The 20,410-nt window shown below is 43.7% G+C and overlaps 1 long non-coding RNA gene across 1 annotated transcript in view; it reads left to right on the top strand.

Moving 5' to 3' along the window:
* LOC137146243 (uncharacterized) overlaps positions 1–20,410 on the top strand; it is a 64,330-nt gene that overhangs the window by 27,156 nt on the left and 16,764 nt on the right. The window contains exons 2-3 of the long non-coding RNA XR_010917864.1: positions 12,619–12,691; positions 14,217–14,318. This is a non-coding gene — a long non-coding RNA (uncharacterized lncRNA). The remainder of the gene's footprint in view (positions 1–12,618; positions 12,692–14,216; positions 14,319–20,410) is intronic.

Genomic DNA, 20,410 nt, shown 5'->3' on the forward strand with positions numbered 1-20,410 from the left:
AGTTGTAAATTGCCGTTCAAAGGTATATATATCTCGGAAAGAAAAAAACGATGTTAAGTGCATACACATGTGTAAGAAGGATATGAATGAGCTCTCCCCTTACATCTAGTGATGAACTTGGGGGAAAGATTATATTTGCATAGACACAAGTACTGCATAGGTGTTTGGCAAACAGAGCTGCTTTCCCAGAGTGATACATTTTGTCTTGTTTTGGGTTACAAATTCACTTTAATTATTGAATGCAGGGATAATGACATGTTGTTATCCCTATTGTATGAGTAAAGGGCAGCAGAAGTGTACTTGGCATGTTCGGATTGAGGGGGATCACCCTAAACTGAACCTCATTTGCTAAGCAGGGGGTAGGGATGTCAAATCCCAGTGAAAAGGAGAGGGGGTGAGCATAGATGTTCCTATTGGGAGGTGTGGATTCTGTGTAAAGAGTGCCAAGTACCCTTTGGTTCTTTCCTTCCTAGTGTTTAAAAGCAGAACTGATTAGATTCAACTGAGAGTCTTTGTTTTTGTTCAGTAGCTATTAGAGCTGAAATCACTGATGAGCTAGCTTAGGAATCAAGCCTTAGACCTGGCCTGGGGACAGAGTTGCAGTGAAAGTCAATAAAGTGGCAGCAGCTGAGAGTTTCCCTATGACCCAGTGAAATCTGTAAGAATTCCGCTAAGGGCTTGTCTACACTTACCTCGGAGATTCGGCAGCAGTCGACTGGAGTTACGCAAACTACGCAAAAAACTTGCGTAACTCCCGTCAACTTCTGTGCTTCTGTTCTGCGCGTCATCTTCACTGCACTATGCCGACGGGAACCATGTTCCCGTCAATGCAGCGCTACGCCTCTTGAGAAGGTGGTCTTAATACGTCGATTTCTGGATCGATTGAGCGGGTCTTCACTGACTGCTCAGTCGATCCAGATAAGTCGATCTGACGGCGGCGAATTTGCCACCATCAGTGAAGACATAGCCTAAGTGGTGGATACTCAGGATGCAGCATTGCAGAAGTGATAGTGGGCAACAAGCAACAGCAGTAAAGACAGTGACAGATCTGAGCGGCAGCTGAGGTGGCTAGCAGCAGCACAGATAACTCTGCTGTGGCAGAGTATAGTGGCAGCAGCAGTGAGCCATTTGCAGAGGTGGCAGCAGCAGCAGGGGCATTGCTTGACGTGCACCCAGCCACCATTTTTCAGGGGTGAGAGGTACCATGAGAATGTACCTCTGAACTTTGGGTCCTCGCTGACCCCGGACAACCAACTGTGAGGGGGGTGCAGTGGAGGGAAAGAGGAGTGGTGTGTTAAAGGGACATTCATTCATCAGACTTTCACACCTTAAGATGGGAAACTAGGGAAAAGAATACTGCTCAATGTATCGTGGGGTGGGTGTCTACTTATGGTTACATGCTTATGTATCATGGTTGTGGTATTTTCCCAAATTAATGCCAGGTTCCTTTCCCTTTTAATAGAAGTTTTCTTTCATTATACATGGACTTGGAGCTTGAGAATGGGGAAGTATTAACTCTTAGTGGCGTCGAGGGGTGGTATTTGGGGTGATTCTGTTTTGTAGTGTTAAGGGGAATCCCAAGATTTTGAACCCAGACCTTGCTGTTGCCAGCTCCACTTGGTGAAAAGGTTACACATGTATGTATATAAGTGCTGAGAAAAATTGTTAAAATACATACTTTAAAGAAAATTTCTGACGTAAAGGTTCAGATCACTAGTGCAAAGGCACCATAAAGCTGCCCAAATTCATCAACTGGGAATTCCCTCCCTCCCCCCACCCCCAGTCAGCTCTAGGCCACCCATTTGCAACCACTCCCCACATATAGGATGAGTTCTGGGTATGTATTGGAAGAGGAAAGGTATGGTGGGAGAATGCTGTACTCCACAGAACTCTGGATGGCGTAACAACTCGTAGGGGCCTGTTACTATTGGCATAAATTAGAACAGCCCTGAAGATGATAGGAATGCAGAGGTATCCTTATCACCCATCTTGGGTACTGTGCTGAGTGGAGTCCAGCTAGACTCAGAATCTGTGCCAAAAATTCTGTTTAAGCGATACACTAATTTATTTTATTTTAATAAATGCACATATAAAACTTACAAGCTACTACATATTTTGTTGTTTACAGTTGTAGAAAAAATGGAATGCTATTATACTCTAATACTTTAGGATTGAGATATGTTCATACCAATGATCATTAGATACCAATATTGATCATTAGAGCCAGGTGAAATTTTTTGACCAAAACTTTTTTCAGTGAAAGATGAAGATTTGAAAATACTGAAACATTTTGCAAGTTTGTGTCAGTTTTCTTGAAACGTTTGTGTAAAAAAAATTTCAAAAAAAGAAAGAGAAAAAAAAAAGTTAATACATCTTGATCTGACATATTGGAAATGAAACATTTTGATTTTTTTGTTTTTTGGTTCAAAATAACTTCTTGCTTAGACATTTCCTTCAATTTTATTTTAAAAATTCAAAAATATTTTTTAAAAAATGCCCATCCTCAATCTAAATAAAATGTTTTGTTCAATGCAATTGACATTTTTCAACTTTTTTGGTGCACTGAAAATTAAAAAAAATAAGTAAATTGTTTTTGGGTTGGCCTAAAAATTTCCCCTCTCACTTTTTTCTTTGCATTGCCAAAAAAATGATAAATGCATTATTCACATAGCCATATATATCATATATTGCACATGCAAATGACAGAGTTAAGATGGCTTGTTTATTTTAATTTCTGCTTCTTCTGATATTGGAGAAATTAGCTATGCAATCTTAATATTCTCTTAAGATAATATTTTTGCATATCATAAAATTTTCTTATCCTTTCCTGTTCTTAGGGCAGAGGTTCTCATCACAAATTTTTTGGGGGGCCTTAAAGTGTGGCTACCGACTCTTGCTGTTGGCCACTGACAATTTTTCCTAAAATACTTAATTAACTTTAGGAAAAAAAAAAAATATGCACATATACATCTCCAAATCATTGTAATTTATTTTTATAGTGTTTTTTTTTTTTCCCCCAGACCCAATAATAAAAATAATGTACGGTTGTCTCTAGTCTTTACTGGACCTAAAGAGAATAGAAACACAAATAAAAAGCTTTGCACGTTCTTTTCTTTTTGTTGTTTCTCTTTTATGGTTGCTTTTTTTTTAATTTTTTTTAATAGACTTGCTTGCTAGTAAGTCTGCTGCTGTGAAAAGTGATACTTGTATGTTAATATCACTTTTCACAGCCTTCCAACTAGTTACTAAGTCTGCTGTAAAAAGTGATATTAACAAATATCACTTTTCATGGGAGACTTACTCAGCCCTGGCAAGTTGGAGGACAAATTAAGCCCTAAATGGGGAGGTGGGTAGGGATCAGAGGTGGGTAGGGATCAGATGGGGGGGAACGGATGGGGGCTGAAGGAGGCAGCAGGGCCCTGGGGAAAGTGAGGAACTCATTGGCTTCCTGCTTCTCCAGCGTTTGTGTCTCCAGAGGGGGGCCGGGCCCAACACCTGCTGGCGGCACCGTGGGAGGGGCTGCTGCCTTGCTCCCCCACCCAATCGCCACCCAGGAGCCTTGTGGCTGTAAGAAAAGCCCCTGGTGGCTGCATTTGAGAAACGCTGTCTTAGGGTATGTCTACACCACAATGTCTACACCATGCCAGCGGACTCAGGCTCTTGGGGCTCTGGCTCAGGGGTTGTTTAATTGTAGTGTTGATGTTCAAGCTTGGGCTGGAGCCTGGGCTCTAGGATCCTGTGAGGTGCCATGGTGCTGCAGCCTGAGCCTAAACATCTACACCGCACTTAAACAGCCCTTTAGCACAAACCCCATGAAACCGACTTAGCTGGTACAGGCCAGCCGCGGATGTCTAAGTGCATTGTGGACACACCCTTTCTCTTCTGTCCTCACTCTCCACATTTTACTATCACTCCTGTCCTATGCTCTTCTTATTCCCCATTAACCTGCCCTGTGCTCAGTGGTATAATGGAAGGAGAGCAAGGAGAAAGCATCATTTTGCTAAATGCTGTTCACCTTTTTTTTCAGAATGTAACAGTGATTTATTGTGATTCATATTTAAGAAAAAAAAATAAGGTAAAGATGATAGACAGCAGTGCATGATGTCATTGCTACCCATAATCTACTTTACCGCTCAGCCTTTTCTATCATTAAAGGAATAAAAAGAAAATAATACAAATGTTTATGGCTCAATAACAGAGAAACAGGGTGAGAACATTTTGTTACCTACCTGAGGTAAATAAAATATCTCCTAATTTCATTTCCCCCCAATGTATTAATGTTCAGGCAATTCCTAGAGAGAGGAAACACACAAACAGAGTAACTATCTTGTGAAATGTAGCTCCCAAGGCAGAGTGGAGAGGACTCTCGCTTCCCCAGATGTCCTATAGTAGCTTGGTTTTTCTCTCTATTCTTGGTACTCCTGATTGAAATATTTCATGTAGGGGCGGTAATTCTGTCCTTAATGATATCAGTGTTCCTGTGAGCTGCAGTATTGTTTAACAATGTGTATTTCAAAAGTCCATTCCTTTGCCTCAGATTTATTTTTAACTGTAGGTGCAGTGATAATGATGATATTTCTCACATCTGTTTTTTTTTAAAATAATCTCTAAGGAGATTCGCAATAGACTTGACAGTGAATGAAGGAGTGAATGCTCCTGGACATAAAATCATTTTTATTTTAACAATTTTGCTTATCATTGATTGGGAAACCTACTCTATTGACCGGTGTCCATGTCTCTTCCTGGTGAGATTTTGTTATATGTAAACTCCCTGACAGAATACTGCATGGGGCTGGATCCTATTCTTAATAGGGAAATGCCATTGTTTTCTGTGTTGGTAAAGGTTCCAGAATAGAAAGAGTGGATATATCTTTTAATGACATTAAAGGAGAAATACAGCCGTTTCTTCAACCGCTGCAGACCGAAACATGGAGGAGAAGCCCCAGCTGTATGCTTCCCTCAATGGTACAAGCCCGTATGTGGCAGCACACAGTAGAAGGACAGGATGAAGTAGAGGTGAGATCAGAGGAACTGCTGCACCGGGGAACTGTTCATTCCTTCCATGGAAGTGACTGCACTTAAGTGCCTCCCATAGGCTATTTTGACCACTGAGCTGAACTAGATTCTATACTCTGGCCCTTTAAAAATGAAAATAGAAATCTCCAGGGCTCTGCTGTCCCATTTAGGTTTTTTTCTGCAAACAAAGACCTAGGAAACAAAAGAAGCAGACACTGAGAAAAAGAAAGTAGTCCCAGGCTGACAGTTTATGGTCTGAAGAGAACCCATGCTGCTAACTGTGCCTGAGCTTAAGGAGGAGAGCCTTAAAATCTTGGTAGGCCAGGCTCCCTTTTTCTTAGTCAGCCATAAAGAATCCCAAAAAGGGCAGTCCCAGAGGTTCTGGGATTTGTAGTTCTTCATAATGGGGCATGCTGGGAAATTAGGCATGATATAAAGAGCTTCCCTTCAGAAGGGAAAGAAAGGAGAAAGTAGGGACTAAACACAAAGTGTGGACTAAACACAAAGTAGCAGTCTCTCTTAGAGACAAGGAAACTTCATTTGGTAATTTGAACCTCAAGGAGGGGTTGCTGTCTTCATTTTGGATATTAATAAAAGACATTTTTCCATTTGCTGCTTGGGACTTTGCCACTAGATCTCCAGGTAGAAAGAACCCCCTCTCCCTAGAGGAGGGATCATATTGTTTATTTTGAAGATCACCATGCATGTGGCCTATTACAAGTGTCAGCCTTCTACAGAATAATTCCAGGATATGGAGATGTGCCTAAGATTTGTTCTCCAAGCATGATATGGTGTCTGGGGACCCACCTACGTAGGTTGTGCCCTTTAAATGCAAGAGCCCCTGAGGTGACCTAGAAGCTGAAAGGATAATATTGTCATAGTCAGGTCTTAAATTCTCATAGATTATTTCCTGGAGCTCCCCCGCCCTGACCCCTCCCAACATGTTATAAAAATTCCAGGGCCCAGCAGGGGGGAGGGAAGGGGGCTAAGGGCTCTAGGCTTCAGCTGCTGGGGTGAGGAGATGGAGCTCAGGTCTTCTGCCCTATGAGGCAGTGGGGGGGCCTCGGGGCTTTTGCCCCATGGGATGCACTGGGGGTTAAAGTCCTAAGACCCTCTCTCCCAACAGCTGAAGCTTCAAACTTTAGCTCAGTGGCTAGGATACTCACTAAGGATGTAGGACACTCCCAGTTCAAGTTCCCCCTCCACCTCAGGGGGAGAAGGGATTTGTACAGCAATTTGAACCACTGCTCAGGTGAGTGCCCCAACCACTCAGCTATCAAGTAACTCAGCTATCAAGTTGAGTAGGAGGGAGTGAAGGAGCCCCACATCAGAATACCCTTGTGGCTAGGGCTCCCACCTGAGAGGTAGATGATCCCTGTTCAGATTCCCTGCAGGTGGAAGGAACATTTTGAATCTGGAGTCTTCCCAGTCCTGGGTGATTATGTGTAAGAGGGCGGCATGGCCCGGCTGGGGCATTGCGGCCCTTCCTCGGTCCCAGGCTCCGAGGAAGGCCACAGCACCTCTGCTAAGGGGAATTAGCAGTCTGTTAGGAGTCTAGCGCCCCGGCCTGTAGGCAGGGCAGGCAAGCGAGCAGTCTAGCGCCCCGGCCCATAGGCAGGGCGGGCAAGCGAGCAGTGGTGCCACTTTCGGTAGTGGTAAGGAGAGCACCTTCTCCTGGGGTGGTTAGGGAAGGGGGACACAGGCCCACCCATCTCCACTGTGTCCCAGCCCAGGGCCCTAGCAGTGGCAATGGTGTTTGCCACTGAGTCGGCGGGGCTCCCGCCGCAACATGCCAACGGGGGTCTTGCCCCGACTCAGCCACTGTCTACAGCTGTCCCTGGGCCACTTCCTCCACCTGTTCCCCCAGTACCTGTGCCCACGTATCTCCCTCCGGGTCACTGGGGAAGGTGGTGAGCGGGCGTTCAGCAAGTCCCTTACTATCGATCGGCAGCAGGTCTGGAAATGTCTGAGGGATGTCTGCGAGTGGTAACTTCTCCAGGTCACAGGGGCCCATGGGTTCCTCTGGACTGCTATGGCCAGTCCACGCCGGTGGGTTCTCCATGCCAGGCAGCTCCTCCAGGTCAGGGCTGGCCTCAGAGGGTCTCCCCCATACAGCAGGGGGAGGTAGCTTCTCCCAGCTACTAGGGTCGAGCAGCCTTTCCCAGTCCCAGGGGTCTGGTGGCCTGCTCCAGTCCTCCGGTCCTGGCAACCTTACCCAGTCAACTGGGTCTGGCAGCCCTCTCTAGTCACTCAAGCCTGGCAGGTCCGGCCAGGTTTGGGGCCTATGGTTGGTGGGGCATCTTTCTGAGTCACATACACATACACAGCTTAACCTGCCCACTGTCCTAGTTACTCCTGTCATAAATGTTCTTGTAAACCACAGAAACCTCTAAAGTATACTAGAGCCATCTATTGAGTTTAATTTAATCGTAATTAAAATAATGGCATACTACATGAATTTAATGATCCTATGGAGACAGGTTATTCATATTCAACTTAACAGTCAAATAAACTTTCAAAAACCCAATTTTTAGATACTTAGTGTCAGGCTTGTAAGTCAGCTCACTAACTATTGTACCAACCTAAGGCTATGTCTTCACTGACGGCAGCAAATTTGGCGCCATCAGATGCACTTTTCTGGATCAACCGAGCAGTCAGTGAAGACCCACTCAGTTGATCCAGAAATGGACATATTAAGACCACCTTCTCAAGTGGCACAGTACAGTGAAGACGGTGCGCAAAACAGAAGCACAGAAGTTGATGGGAGTTATGCAAGTTGTTTGCGTAACTCCGGTCAACTGCCGCCGAATCTCCAAGGTAAGAGTAGACAAGCCCTAGATCTTACCTTGTAAAATGATGATATATGACTATTTTAGGGCCTGATTTTTGTGAGGTTCTGAGAACCACCTGAAACATAGGGAGGCCAAGATTCCCAAAAGTGACTAATGATTTCTGGTGCTCAATTGGACACATTTTAAATTGGCCTGATTTTCAGAAAATGCAGCGCACTCACTCTCTGAATGTTAGGCCCCTTTAAATTGTCTCGGACTAAGATTTTCAAAAATGGCTAGTGATTTCTGAATGCCCAACCTGAGTGTCTTCAACTCCCACTGAATTGATTGGATGTTGAGAGTTCTCAGAACCTCACCACAGGATACTTAGGGTATGTTTATTTTGCAGTCAGAGGCGTGACTGCAACATGTGTAGCTAGCTCAAATAACAATAGCACTGAAACTATGGCAGTGCGGAATAGCTACTTGAGTTTGTACCCAGGGTCCTGGGCAGGCTGCTTTTTCTTCTTCTTTTTCCTTTCTGCTGTTTTTCCTTGTGAGGATCGTGGTGGCAGCATGGAGAATAATGAGGACCAGACCTCCCCTTCTTCTGCAACAGGTTTCAGTTCTCCTGTGGGATTCCCAGGTGTTCCCAGGTCAGCCGTGAAATATAATCATTCCAGCATGTCTTGGATCAGTCTCAGGGCCTCCTCCCAGTTGGGATGTGCCCAGTAAAGTTCCAAAGGAAGCCCACCAGGAGACATCCTTATCAGGTGCCCAAAACACCTCAGCTGACTGCTCTTGATCTGAAGAAGTAGTGGCTGTACTCCAAGGCTCTCCCAAATAGCTGAGCTCATCACTCTAACTTGAAGAGTCTGCCCAGCCACCAAGTGGAAAAACCTCATTTCCACTGCTTGTACCTGTGATCTCGTCCTTTCGATCATTACCCAAAGTTCATGACCATAGATGACGATGGGGACGTAGACTGATTTGTAAACTGAGAGCTTCATCTGAAAACTAAGCTCCTGCTTCACCACCATGGATCGGTACAGTGCCCACATCACTGCTGCCACTGCACTAATCTGCTGGTCAATCTCATGCTCTCGCTTACCATCCCTCATGAAAAAACCTCTAGATACTTAAACTTTTCCCCTAAGCCCAGCTGTTTCCCTTTCACCTGGAGAGAACAATCCATTTCTTCTGGGGAAAAAAATGACCTCTGATTTAGAGGTACTGATTCTCATCCCAGCTGCTTCACACTCGGCACAAAACATTTGAGTGTGCGTCAGAGATCACGGTCTGAAGAAGCAAGAAGGACTTCATCTGCAAACAGCAGAGATGTCACCTTCAAGTCTCCATACTGGATACACTCCCCAACTCGTCTGCACCTTGATATCCTGTTCATGGAGATCACGAACAGGAGTGGGCCAGAATATACCCTTGGCGGAGTCCAGTGCCCACCTTGAACAAACTCAACTTAATGCCAAGAATGAGAAACCAATTTTCACTCCAGGACTAGATGGACCAGACAGTATGCAGCAGCAGCACTGCCACCTCATACTCCTGCAGCATTTCCCACAGGACATCTCAGGGAATGCAGTCATAAGCCTTCTCCTTTGTTTCTACAAAACAAAAGTAGACCAGATTAGCAAAGTCCCATGAACCCTTGAGTACCTCTGAGAGAGCAAAGAGCGGGTCCATTGTTCCACGCCTGAGACAGAGACTGCATTCTTTCTCCTGAATCCAAGGTTGATCTAATTGGTGTAGCCTCTTCTCCAACACCCTGGGATAGGCTTTACCAAGGAGACTGAGGAGTGTGATCCCCCTGTAATTGGAACATATCCTCTGGTCTCCTTTCTCAAAGATTGGGACCACCACCCCGGTTTGCCAATCCCCAGTTACTATACCCAGCTTCCATGCAACATTGAAGAGGCATGTTAATCACCACACCCCAACTTTGTCCAGCGATTTCAACATCTTCAGATGATGAAATCCACTTTTGCTGCCTTATCGCTGTGAAGGCACTTTACCACCATAGCAACCTCATCAACAGAAATAGAGCCGATTCCACCAGGGTTTCTGCACTGCCTCCTGAAAAGAGGTGTGTCCACCGAGTTGAGGAATTCCTCAAGTGCTCCTTCCACTTCTCAACGATCTTCTCAGTCACAGTCAGCGTTTTACCACCCTTGCTGAGAACAGCCGGGGCAACGTCCTGCCAACACCTCCTAAGGCAATGAATGGTTTGCTAGAACACCTTTGAGGCCATCCGGTTGCCATTTCCATGGTCTTTCCAAACTTCTCCAAGGCCCAGGCTTTTGCTTCAACAACTGCCACAGCCATAGCCCTCCTAGACAGATGGTACCTCTCAGTCGTATCGGGAGTCCAATTCATAAGCATTTCTTGGAAGGCCTCATTTTTTGCCTTAACAGCTTCCCTAACCACTGTTGTCCAACAACAGGTCCTAGGGGTGCCACCACAACAGGCACCAACTGCCTTCAGGCCATAGCTTTTCATTTCTGCCTCAATGACTGAGGCCCTGAACACGGTCCACTCAGACTCAAAGTCCAATACCTTGCCCAGAACACAGGAGAAGTTCTTCCAGAAGTGGGAATTGAAGTCTTTCCTCAGAGGGTCCTCCACCAGCTGTTCCCAGGTGACCCACACTGATTGTTTGGGCCTCCTGTGTCTATCCGGCTGACATCCCATGTGTTGGATTTAACTCACCGCCAAGTAGTGATCAGTTGACAGCTCTGCTCCTTTCTTCGCTCAGGTGTCCAGAACATATGGTCATAGGTTCAATGAAAAGACTATAAAGTCGATCATCAAGCTTTGGGCCAAGGTGTTCTGGAACCAGATACATTTATGAACAACCTTGTGCTCAAACATGGTGTTCATTATAGAAAATCCATGACTAGCACAGAAGTCAATTAACAACTCATCTTTAGGGTCTAGGTCAGGGATGCTGTTCCTGCAATCATTCCCCTACAGGTATCTCCATCATTCCCCATGTGGGTGTTGAAGTCCCCCAGTAGAAAGACAGAATCAGTAGGTTGCACTCTATCGAGCACCCATCCCAAAATCTCCAAAAAAGCTGAGTACTCTGAATTGCTGTTAGGCACATAAACACACAGTGGTCAGGGTTTTCCTGTCTGAGGCCCGAAGTCTCATCATGGCAACCCTATCATCCACCGGAACAAACTCCAGGAGCGCAACATCCAGCCGGGGACTTGTGAGTATCCCCATACATGCCCGGGGCCTCACATGCAGGGTCATTCCAGAGTAGGAAAGAGACCACTCTTGGTCAAGAAGTTTGTTTCCAGAGCTCGTACTATGTGTGGAGGTGAGGTCTAGCCGGTACATTTCCACCTCTTCCACCAGCTCTGGCTCTTTTCCCACCAATAAAGTGACGTTCCACGTCCCTAGAGTCAGTTTCCATTGCGGAAGGCCAGTCCATCATGGTTCATCCCTCCTCCTGCCATTCTGAAGCCATAGAAGTGCTGATTAGCTATTTGAGTTTGTACCCAGGTTCCTGGGAAGGCTTGTGCATTTTATTCTACTGCTTGTGCTGCCAGACCTTCACTGATGTTGTTATGCAAGCTAGCTGGATCAAAACGAGCTCATGTATGTCTACATGTGCTTCAGTCTCACACCCAAATGCAGAATAGATATGCCCTAGTCTTAGTTCCTTAGTTCCTTAGTATTTCTTTTTTTTTTTGCATTTACCTTTATTTTAATGCCTTTGTTTTTCTCCATTTTTGTCTATCTTGTTTTTGTATTTTAAAACGATTCAACAAACATTAACAAATGTATTTGGGCATAAGCTTTCGTGGGCAGGAACCCACTTCATCAGATCACTGTGATGCCTCCTTCGTATTTGTGAATTTGCCTCCAGTGAGTTATGTGTTCCATAGTCTGTTCTTGATGACACAGTCACGTGCTGGAGAGTCTTTAATTTTCCATTTGTACAGCAACTATCCACATCTTCCATGATTTGTGTGGATGTAGTTTAAGGTTGTCCATGAGCTTTGTGGGAAATCAAAGCCAGGGATCTTCTGCCTCAGGTCTTTCATGAGGTGTGTGTTTGTGACTTCTTGGGAACTCCATTCAACTTTCCAAGCTTCATAAGATTTGAAGTTGCATTGGCGAAGGTTAAACACATAGGTCCAAAAGGGTTTACTCGACTTCAAGCAGTGATGAGAGATGTTATTAAGGTCGTGGTGGCTAGTGTGACAGGGGAGACATTTGTTTTCCATGATCCACTGGAATTCCCAATTAGGCCACCTGGAGCCTATCAAAGAAGCTGCCCCAGCAGTTAAAAGTTAACAGCCAGAGGAGAGGAGGCAGAGCAAAGCAGCAATCGCAGAGCAAATGGATGGGGGAACAATGTGCGGAGCGGAGAGGAGCTGCCCTGCCCTGCCCAGCACCTGCTGCAGCTGCAGGGTGTTGGGACTGATTTGAGGGACACCACAACCCTTTTAGTGATGTACCACTTTGTGCCGCACCACTGGTGAAGCGCAGGATTCAGTTGTTTTCCATGACTGAACAAATCGCGGCAAATGGATGGGGGAACAATGTGCGACAGCACCGGCAGCTAAGGTGTTGGGACTGATTTGAAAAGTTGTTTATTTAAAAGTCTTTAATTGTTCAAGGATTCAACTTACAGTGTTAAGGGAAAAACATAATATGGCTGAATATAAATAATGTCAACAGGTATTTGGATGTTATTTGTGGAGGGGTAATATTATGTTTTTTCTGGGAAGTGAGTGGTTAAAATTATTTTCCTTATATCACTCAGACAGGCTCACTAACAATGACTAATGCTTTCTTGCAGATGGGAACCTAGATTTTTGCATTGTAAAAAGGAATCCCTGCAGCTGTGGATGTACATCAGTTATTATTTTAAGGTAATGCCCATTAGCATCAATGACAATTGACTATAGTTCACTGCTTGCATATTGATCGAACATATTTAATATACCTTTAGTGTTAACAGAATAATGTATTAGTCACTTAAGACATCATTGACCAGAAATCTTAATTAGATGCCAAAATGTTTAATTGTATTTTTTTTAAAGGGAAACGGGGATTTCAGTGCTTTTAGCACAATTGTAGATCTTCCCACTGATCAAATATTAGGATCATAATGTTCAAATTCCAAAACTCCTTTCGAGCCTTCAACAGCTGTTATTATCCTTAGATATAGAGGGACATTTAACAGTGAAACTATAATCAATAGACATTTGTAAGTCAAGATCTAAGGGCTGATGTAAATGTCTCCTGTTAATTTCACTGATGGTTGAGGGTGCTCAGCTGTTCAAAGTAAATGCTCAATGTCTTGCAGAGTCAGGCCATTAATGATGTTTGTGTCACTACAATTGGTTACCATGGAAATAGATTTTTGCAGGTGGTAGAATTTTCTCCTCCTTACTCATACAAAGTAATACTTTACCATTCCAATAGACCTATTGAAATCAACATCACTACCATTGGAATACAGTAATTCTCAGTTTAACTAGGGATATCAGAATCTGGCCCATGGACTCATAAGCCAACTTTTGCTCTCATTTCAGTAGTGCAAAGCTATTTACTTTAGTGGCAAATGAAAACAGAATTTGGTTCTATAATACTGAGATTGGGAATAAAACAAAAGGAAAAGAGGAACTCAGAAACAGAGCGAGACAGAAAAACTTCGACAGGACCAGTTTCCATAAGAAAATACAGTTTCTTACAACTGAAATACTTTGAGAAATTACATTGATTTTGTCAAAACTTTATTTTGGAGAAAATTTAAAATATAATTCAGCAATGTTGAAACAGGACATTTTCAGAATCAAACTTTTTGAAGTTTTATTTTTAAATTACTTTTTATATATAAAATAAAAGTTAAAATTGAAACAATTTTTGTCAAAATTAAACATTTTGATCAGAAACCAGTTTAAAAAAAAAAATGTGCAGAGAATTTTGTATTTTGGGGGTTTTGTTCTGAATTGGAATTTAAAAAAAAACCCTTCAAAATCTTGAAATTCTGGAATTTCAGTCCTCTGCACAGCTCTAGCCAGAAATAGAAATACTCAAGAACCGGAGTCAAAATCAAGGTCCATTTCTCAAAGATTGCTGGCAGCCAGCTTCCAATCTAACGTGCACACATTTTATACTGGAGTTTATACTGGTGCAAGTGAGATCAGATTCAGGCTCTCAGTAGATATGTTTATTGTATGTTTTGTGGCTTTTTCTTGACTAAATGGTATCACTTCGGGGTTTTTTAACAGCATTTGACATCTAAAGTGCTGTCTTGTGATTGACTTATGTTCAATAAAATATATCCCAATTTCATACAGTTTTCCTTAGTGGTAAGACAGGGAAAGAGAATTAACGAACATATATGATATGTGCCCAGGCAAGTTGTTTTTAAACACAATGTTTTTTCAGAGTTTACCCGGAGGGTCCATCTGCTATTTAACTACATGATCCTGTTCCTCCTGAAGTCAATGGGAAAACTCTATTTGATGGCAATGGGAGAAGGCCTGAACTGTGAGTTTTAGAAATCATTACCCATCACCTTCCGGGGGTAAAGCATGCAAACAGAAACCTGTTGAAAAGGTGAATCTAAATTGTGCACACTCAAGCAATGGCTATGATGGAGGTAGGATTAAAGCACAGATGGAGCACTGTAGAAGACAAAGATATTAGAACAGGGTCATATTTTCTTTAGAGATCACAGTTAGGAAATGAGAATTTAGAACTATGATAATTTCAATCAGCCACTTAAAAAACTCCACCAAAAACAAAACAAAAAACCCCCTTCCAAAACATCTTACTTTAAATATGCCATTGCTGGATTTCTATTTCTGAATAAAATTCCAGCTTCATTTTCACAGTGTTGTAATGTTTTCCTGTGACTGAGGTCTCTAATTCCTTAGCAGTGTCAAACATTACCACCTTCTTGTAATATAACCAAGGTAGGCATGGTCATACTGTTTTGTGCCATTTTCCCTCTCTTTCCTTCCTTCATCACTTTTCTCTTCCTATGCGTACTAACTATAGCTGGTTGGGAAAATGCCAAATTTCAAACATTTTTTTACTCGAAAAGGGACACATTTTTTGAGAAATATCATGACAAATTCATCCTATTTTTCAGTCCTCTCTAGTACTCACACGTCTGATTCCCATACCTCTGCTACTGCCCTCTTTGGTAATATTGGCTCAATTTGCTCTGGTATCTCTATCTTCACACAAGTATAGCTGACATTAATTCATTTAAAAGGCTTCATGAATCTTAACATTTTTCTCCTTAATCAAATCTTATTATCCACATTTAATTTGAGTGATGCCTCACATTTGTTCCAAATTGTGCCACAATTCACCTGAGAAATTTTGGCCTTGTTTTTCAGGAGTTTTAAGCATCAACATCTCCCTTTTGGTTTAGTTGGAGTTTTGGATACTCAGCACTTCTAAAAAGCAGGCCCAGGAATTCTCAAGATGGGCACGCAAAATTAGAGGCCAGTTCTGAAAATGTGGCTGCTTATGTTTGCTGTATCATGCCTGAGTCTAGTGGGACCATAAATAATGTGTGCCCAAAGACCCCAAGACCGACTGAATATACGGACTTGTTACCTGTTTTCTTATCTGAGGCATCATCAAGGGCTCACTCTTTCATCCAAGATGCTGGGGAGACTAGAATATTTTGCAACTGCAAATAGATAAAATCTAGACATAAAATAGGGAAAACTTTTGTTGGATCTGGAGTAATTTAGTGAGTAATTTTGATTAAACGGACTTAATACCATGTACCACTGGTAGATGATTTATGCTGACATTTTTCATGTTAACAAAAGGTATGCTCTGCTTTCTAGATGTAGATATCCCATTGGCTTATTTTATTTTCAAAATTTATTCTGTTGTATCAATATTGATTTGCACGATAGTTTCTTCCTGGCTGCATTGCTCTTAGGCATCCAAGTAAAATCTTTCTGTCTCTTTATAAGGTTTACATTTTTTTTCACTGCCTCAGTCCTGTTGAAAAGATGCTATCAAATTCAGACAAAAAATATTTGCTGGAGTACATACTGTATTACACTGGCCCTTTGCAATAATCCTGTTAATTTTCCAGTTGCTAGGAATTTGTTTCACACAGTTAAATATAGCCAATTCTAAACAAACACATGTAACCCTTCTGCCAGACTGCGGGTTCTATATCTAGGGGTCCCTCTCAATGATACAACACCAAACTGGCTCGAGCCCCCACCCAGTTACCTGGGAAATTACACACTATTCTCTGGGCGCCCCCAAAGGGCAATACTTCCCCTCTCGCAAGCACAGAGTCTGAGTGTAGAAAGAAACCTTTTAATAGCAAAAGAGAGGTAACACAGCACTGGTTTAGGGAACAGTGCAAACAGAGTTCATGAACTCAATGAACCAAACCCCTCCCAGAGTACGGGGCGTGTCCTTCGCCTCTCCCTTCCTTCTTCCCCCTGTACTGACCGGCGTGGTTGCAATGTCCACCTCTTGGGGGTGGCTCCACCCCCTATGCCGCTCCTGTCCGACACGGGCTTGACCAGGCCCCCTCTGCTGCTGTCTCCTACCGCCTTTGGGCCTCGTTGAGTCCACGACCGCTGGCAGCGACCACGCCTGTTTCCCCCCAACCGCTGGCTCCGACCACACCTGGCTCCCGCTGACTGCACCGGGCTGGCACCGACTGTGCCGACCCCTCTGCCAATCGTTGACCTGGCTGTCACCGACTGTGCCAGACTCTCCACCGACCGCACCAGCACCGACTGTGCCAGCCTCTCACCAGAGTTGCCTGGTGCTCACTCAGCTCTGTTAGTTGTCAGGCAAGGTTTCCCAGATCCTTTACTGGTTCAGTTCTTAGTGATTTCAGCTCATGGGTAAACCTTCTGTTGACATATAGGCAATGTCCCTGCTTTCAAGAAACAAAAGACTCCAAGATGAGTCATTAATTCAATCCTTTAACAATGGGGCGAGAGAATCACTCCATGCCTGGGGGCAGCCCTTTACCAGGGCCAGTGCAATCCCAATAGGAGGCTCCAGCTCCCCCATTTCCAGGCTGAAACATCTGTCTGCCACCCTTGTGGAGCTCGGTTTAGTTTAGGGTGCAGATTCTATTATAACAGACTAAGCACAGTTTTGCTGACATCTGTTCATACAATTGAAGGACAACATTTCATTACCCCAGTAGTTAACACAAAAGTGGCTTGTAGCCCAAAACCAACCCTGCTAACCATTTCCCATTATGCTCAGCACCTAGATAAGTTATGCTAAATACTTAATTGTACTCATGCAGTTACAAAGCCCATGCAAATAAAGTGCCCCCCTTTCAGCTGCTGAGCAGGGAGAGTGCCACTGAGACACTCAGACCTGGCTTACACACAAATTCTCAATTTTTATTGACTTTGATTGAATTGGGTTCTTCTAAATATTTTGAACATTCTGTCTCTTCACCGCATTGGAAGGATTTTCCATATATATATTCCTGCCCATAGAATTAAGTTCTAATTGAACCATGCAACTCACACTTTCAACTAATAAAGTTATAACTAGAGATGGGTAAATAATGGATTTTTCAGTTTGTCGGCAATGGCAAAAAAATTGGGGAAAAAATTAGTTTCAGGTCAAACCAAAATTAATTTTTTCAAAATCTTTGGTCAATCAAAAACTAAACAAAAATTGTTTTGGGTTGAACTGATTATCTTGACTCAAAACAAAATGTTTGATTTTGATTTTGAGCATTTTCTTAACATCTGTGAATTTTTAAATGAATTAAAAAAATTAAAAATTGTTTCAAACTGAAACATATGTAATATGAAATGTACTGATTTTTCTTGTCTGTGTCTCCTGCCAGAACTTCAGCTGATGTTAATTGGTGTAGCTCCATTGCCTTCAATGAATCTATGCCAATTTGCACGACCTGAGGTTCTGACAAATTGTTTTCTTATTGTCTGTGTTAATGTTAAACTCTTTGGATCAGAGCCCTGGCTTCTCTTAAATGTAAAACTCCCATTGACTTCAGTGGGAGCAGAACTGGGCCCTAAAATGGACTGACCAAAAGCACAGTAAGAAGAAATGCAAAGCAAAGATAGAAAGTAAGAAATATGCTAGCATATCTGTGTTAGTTATGAGGACAAGAGCAGCATTTTGCCAGTATATTTACATATTTTTGCTCAGCACACTTTCTTAAACAGTCCATTAGGTCACAGGGAGGCATAATATTATGTTAATAAAACCGTCACTTCCAATTTACTTTCCATTCTTGCAATTCATTTTTAATCACCTAAAGTTTAGTAAATCCTTGCAATATGCAATCCTATTGCTTCTATAACCCTATCTAAAGAAGGTCAGGATTCTTTGACTATCAAAGCACAAACTTTTCAGCAAAGCATACCAATAAGCTGAAGAAATCACAAGTTTCAAGCACCACTCAGGCTCAGTTTTCTTTTGATCCAAATACAAAATGGAAAGTAAGTGATCATTTCTACTATTCCAGGATTTCAAACAGATTGTAGGCAGAACAATTCTGGTGTGCTGTAGTCAAGGGAGTATGAACTTTGCTGTCAGTCTTACATGCCAAACCTTCTTCCTCAGCAATCCATTCCCAGCAATATCCATCTATATCTGTCCTTTCTGTTTTAAGCCAGCTATTGCTTTATCCACTTCTGAAATGAAAAAAAGTAAATAGCGATTCCAAATTTTGTTATATAACCACACCCTGTAAAGGAGAGCCTTTAGAATCTTATACAGTTTCCCTTCCTGAAGAGGAATAGGTATTCATTTTAGGGATGTGCAAATGTTATGGAATCTGAGGTTTTATGAATGTTCCACCTGATGTTTTGGGCCTGAATTCTTTACTTTTAGTTCCCAAACTTTTAGTTCGCGATTTAGTTTGAGTTGATGAATTTAAATCCATGCTGACCAGCCAAATTATCTACTTGTGTAAATTGGTACTACTCCATTGATTTTAATCCTTTGGGCCAGCAGGGAATTTGACCCTACATTAGAAAATGTATCTTTCTGATTTTCTTGACTTTTGCATGCTGGAGTTCTCGACCATAATTTTACGTTAATATTAATTACTTGCACCATATTTCCCTGCTTTAGGAAAAAAAAAAGCCCTCAATGGCAGCCCCTGGCTGCTCATGCTCTTCCTAAACCACATGATGCCTCCCTCCACTGACATTCAGGTATTAGAGCTGAATCTCACCGCTTCTCGAGTTTATACTTTTGCTCTATATAAATTATATAGTGGATGAAGTATATCTGTGCTAATAATTTCATTGACGTGTGTGTATTTTATATGGCTATTATCTGTCTATAAAGAAAATTGCTATAAGGACTGATCTGGCTCTCACTGAAGTTAATGGAAAGGTTCTCACTGAGTTTAATTGGAGCTGGATCATGCCTTTAAAAAAATTTGGGAAAAATATTAAATGGATTTTGTGACGTTTCATTCTGCAATCTCGACTGGTATATCGCTGTGTCATCCTGTAGCAAGGTGTGGTGGCCTTCCTCAGAGCCTGCGCCCGAGGAAGGGTTGCAATGCCCCTACTGGGCAGAACCAGGCCCTACAGGCCAAATACCCCAGAAGCAGAGGGGCGGAGCCTGGGCAGGAAAGGGAAGTATAAAAGGCCGGCCCAGCAGCTCAGTCAGGGGGAAGCTGCTGCTGGAGGCAGATGTGTCTTCCTAGAGGTTGTGGTCTGGGCCTGACCCAAGCCCTGCGGCTGTTCGGAGAAGCTGCCACACTGATCGGAGCCTCCAAGGCCTGCCTGGGTCGCCGAGCCCTCGTGACTGGAGAGAGCTACCTGAGACTGCTGAGTGGGAGAAACCTCCTGAGGCCCGTCCTGACCTGGAGGAGCTGCCTGACGTCAGGGACCCACTGGAGTGACCTGAGCCTGGTTTACTAGAGGACCCACTGGGACCCTGGGACCTGGAGGAGCTGCCCTCCGCTGATGACCCTGAGGAGTTTCTGGATCTGCTGCTGGTCGACGGTGAGGGACTCGTGGGACTCCCACTTGCCATCTACTCCAGTGACCCGGAGGGAGATGACTGGATGCAAGTACCTGGGGATTGGGTGGGAAGAAGTAGCCCAGGGACAGCTGACTAGAGAGTGGCTGAGTGTGGCTGAATCAGTCAGCGTGTTATGGTTGGATCCCCGCTGACGCAGTGGCAAACTATGGTGCCACTGCTAGGGCCGTGGGCTGGGAAGCAGTGGAGTCTGGTGGGCCTGCGTCCCACTCTCCCCCTGTTCCCTAACCACCCCGGGTGTGCTTGGCTTTCTCTGAGTGTTACCAGAGCATACCGAGCTTCACCGGCCTCGCCTGCCTGCAAGACTATTTTACATGCCCTGTCTGCTTGGGGCTAGAGGCTATTGACTACTTCACTAGCCCTGCCTGGCTTGAGGGCTGGGGGCTGTAGACTGCTTACATGCCCCACCCGCTTGAGAGCCGGGGGCTGTAAACTGCTACCTCTGCCCTACCCGCTGAAAATTGCCCTGTTTGAAGGCCAGGGGCTATAGATCGCTTGTGCTTGCCTGCCCCGCTTGAGTGCCAGGGGCTAAAGACTAATTTGTCTGCCCCGCTCCTCCCTGCCTGAGGGCCAGGGGCAATAGACTG

This window comes from Emydura macquarii, unplaced genomic scaffold (assembly GCF_026122565.2).
Source record: "Emydura macquarii macquarii isolate MOO-44397 ecotype Brisbane River unplaced genomic scaffold, CSIRO-AGI_Emac_v2 contig_431, whole genome shotgun sequence".
NCBI lineage: Eukaryota > Metazoa > Chordata > Testudines > Chelidae > Emydura > Emydura macquarii.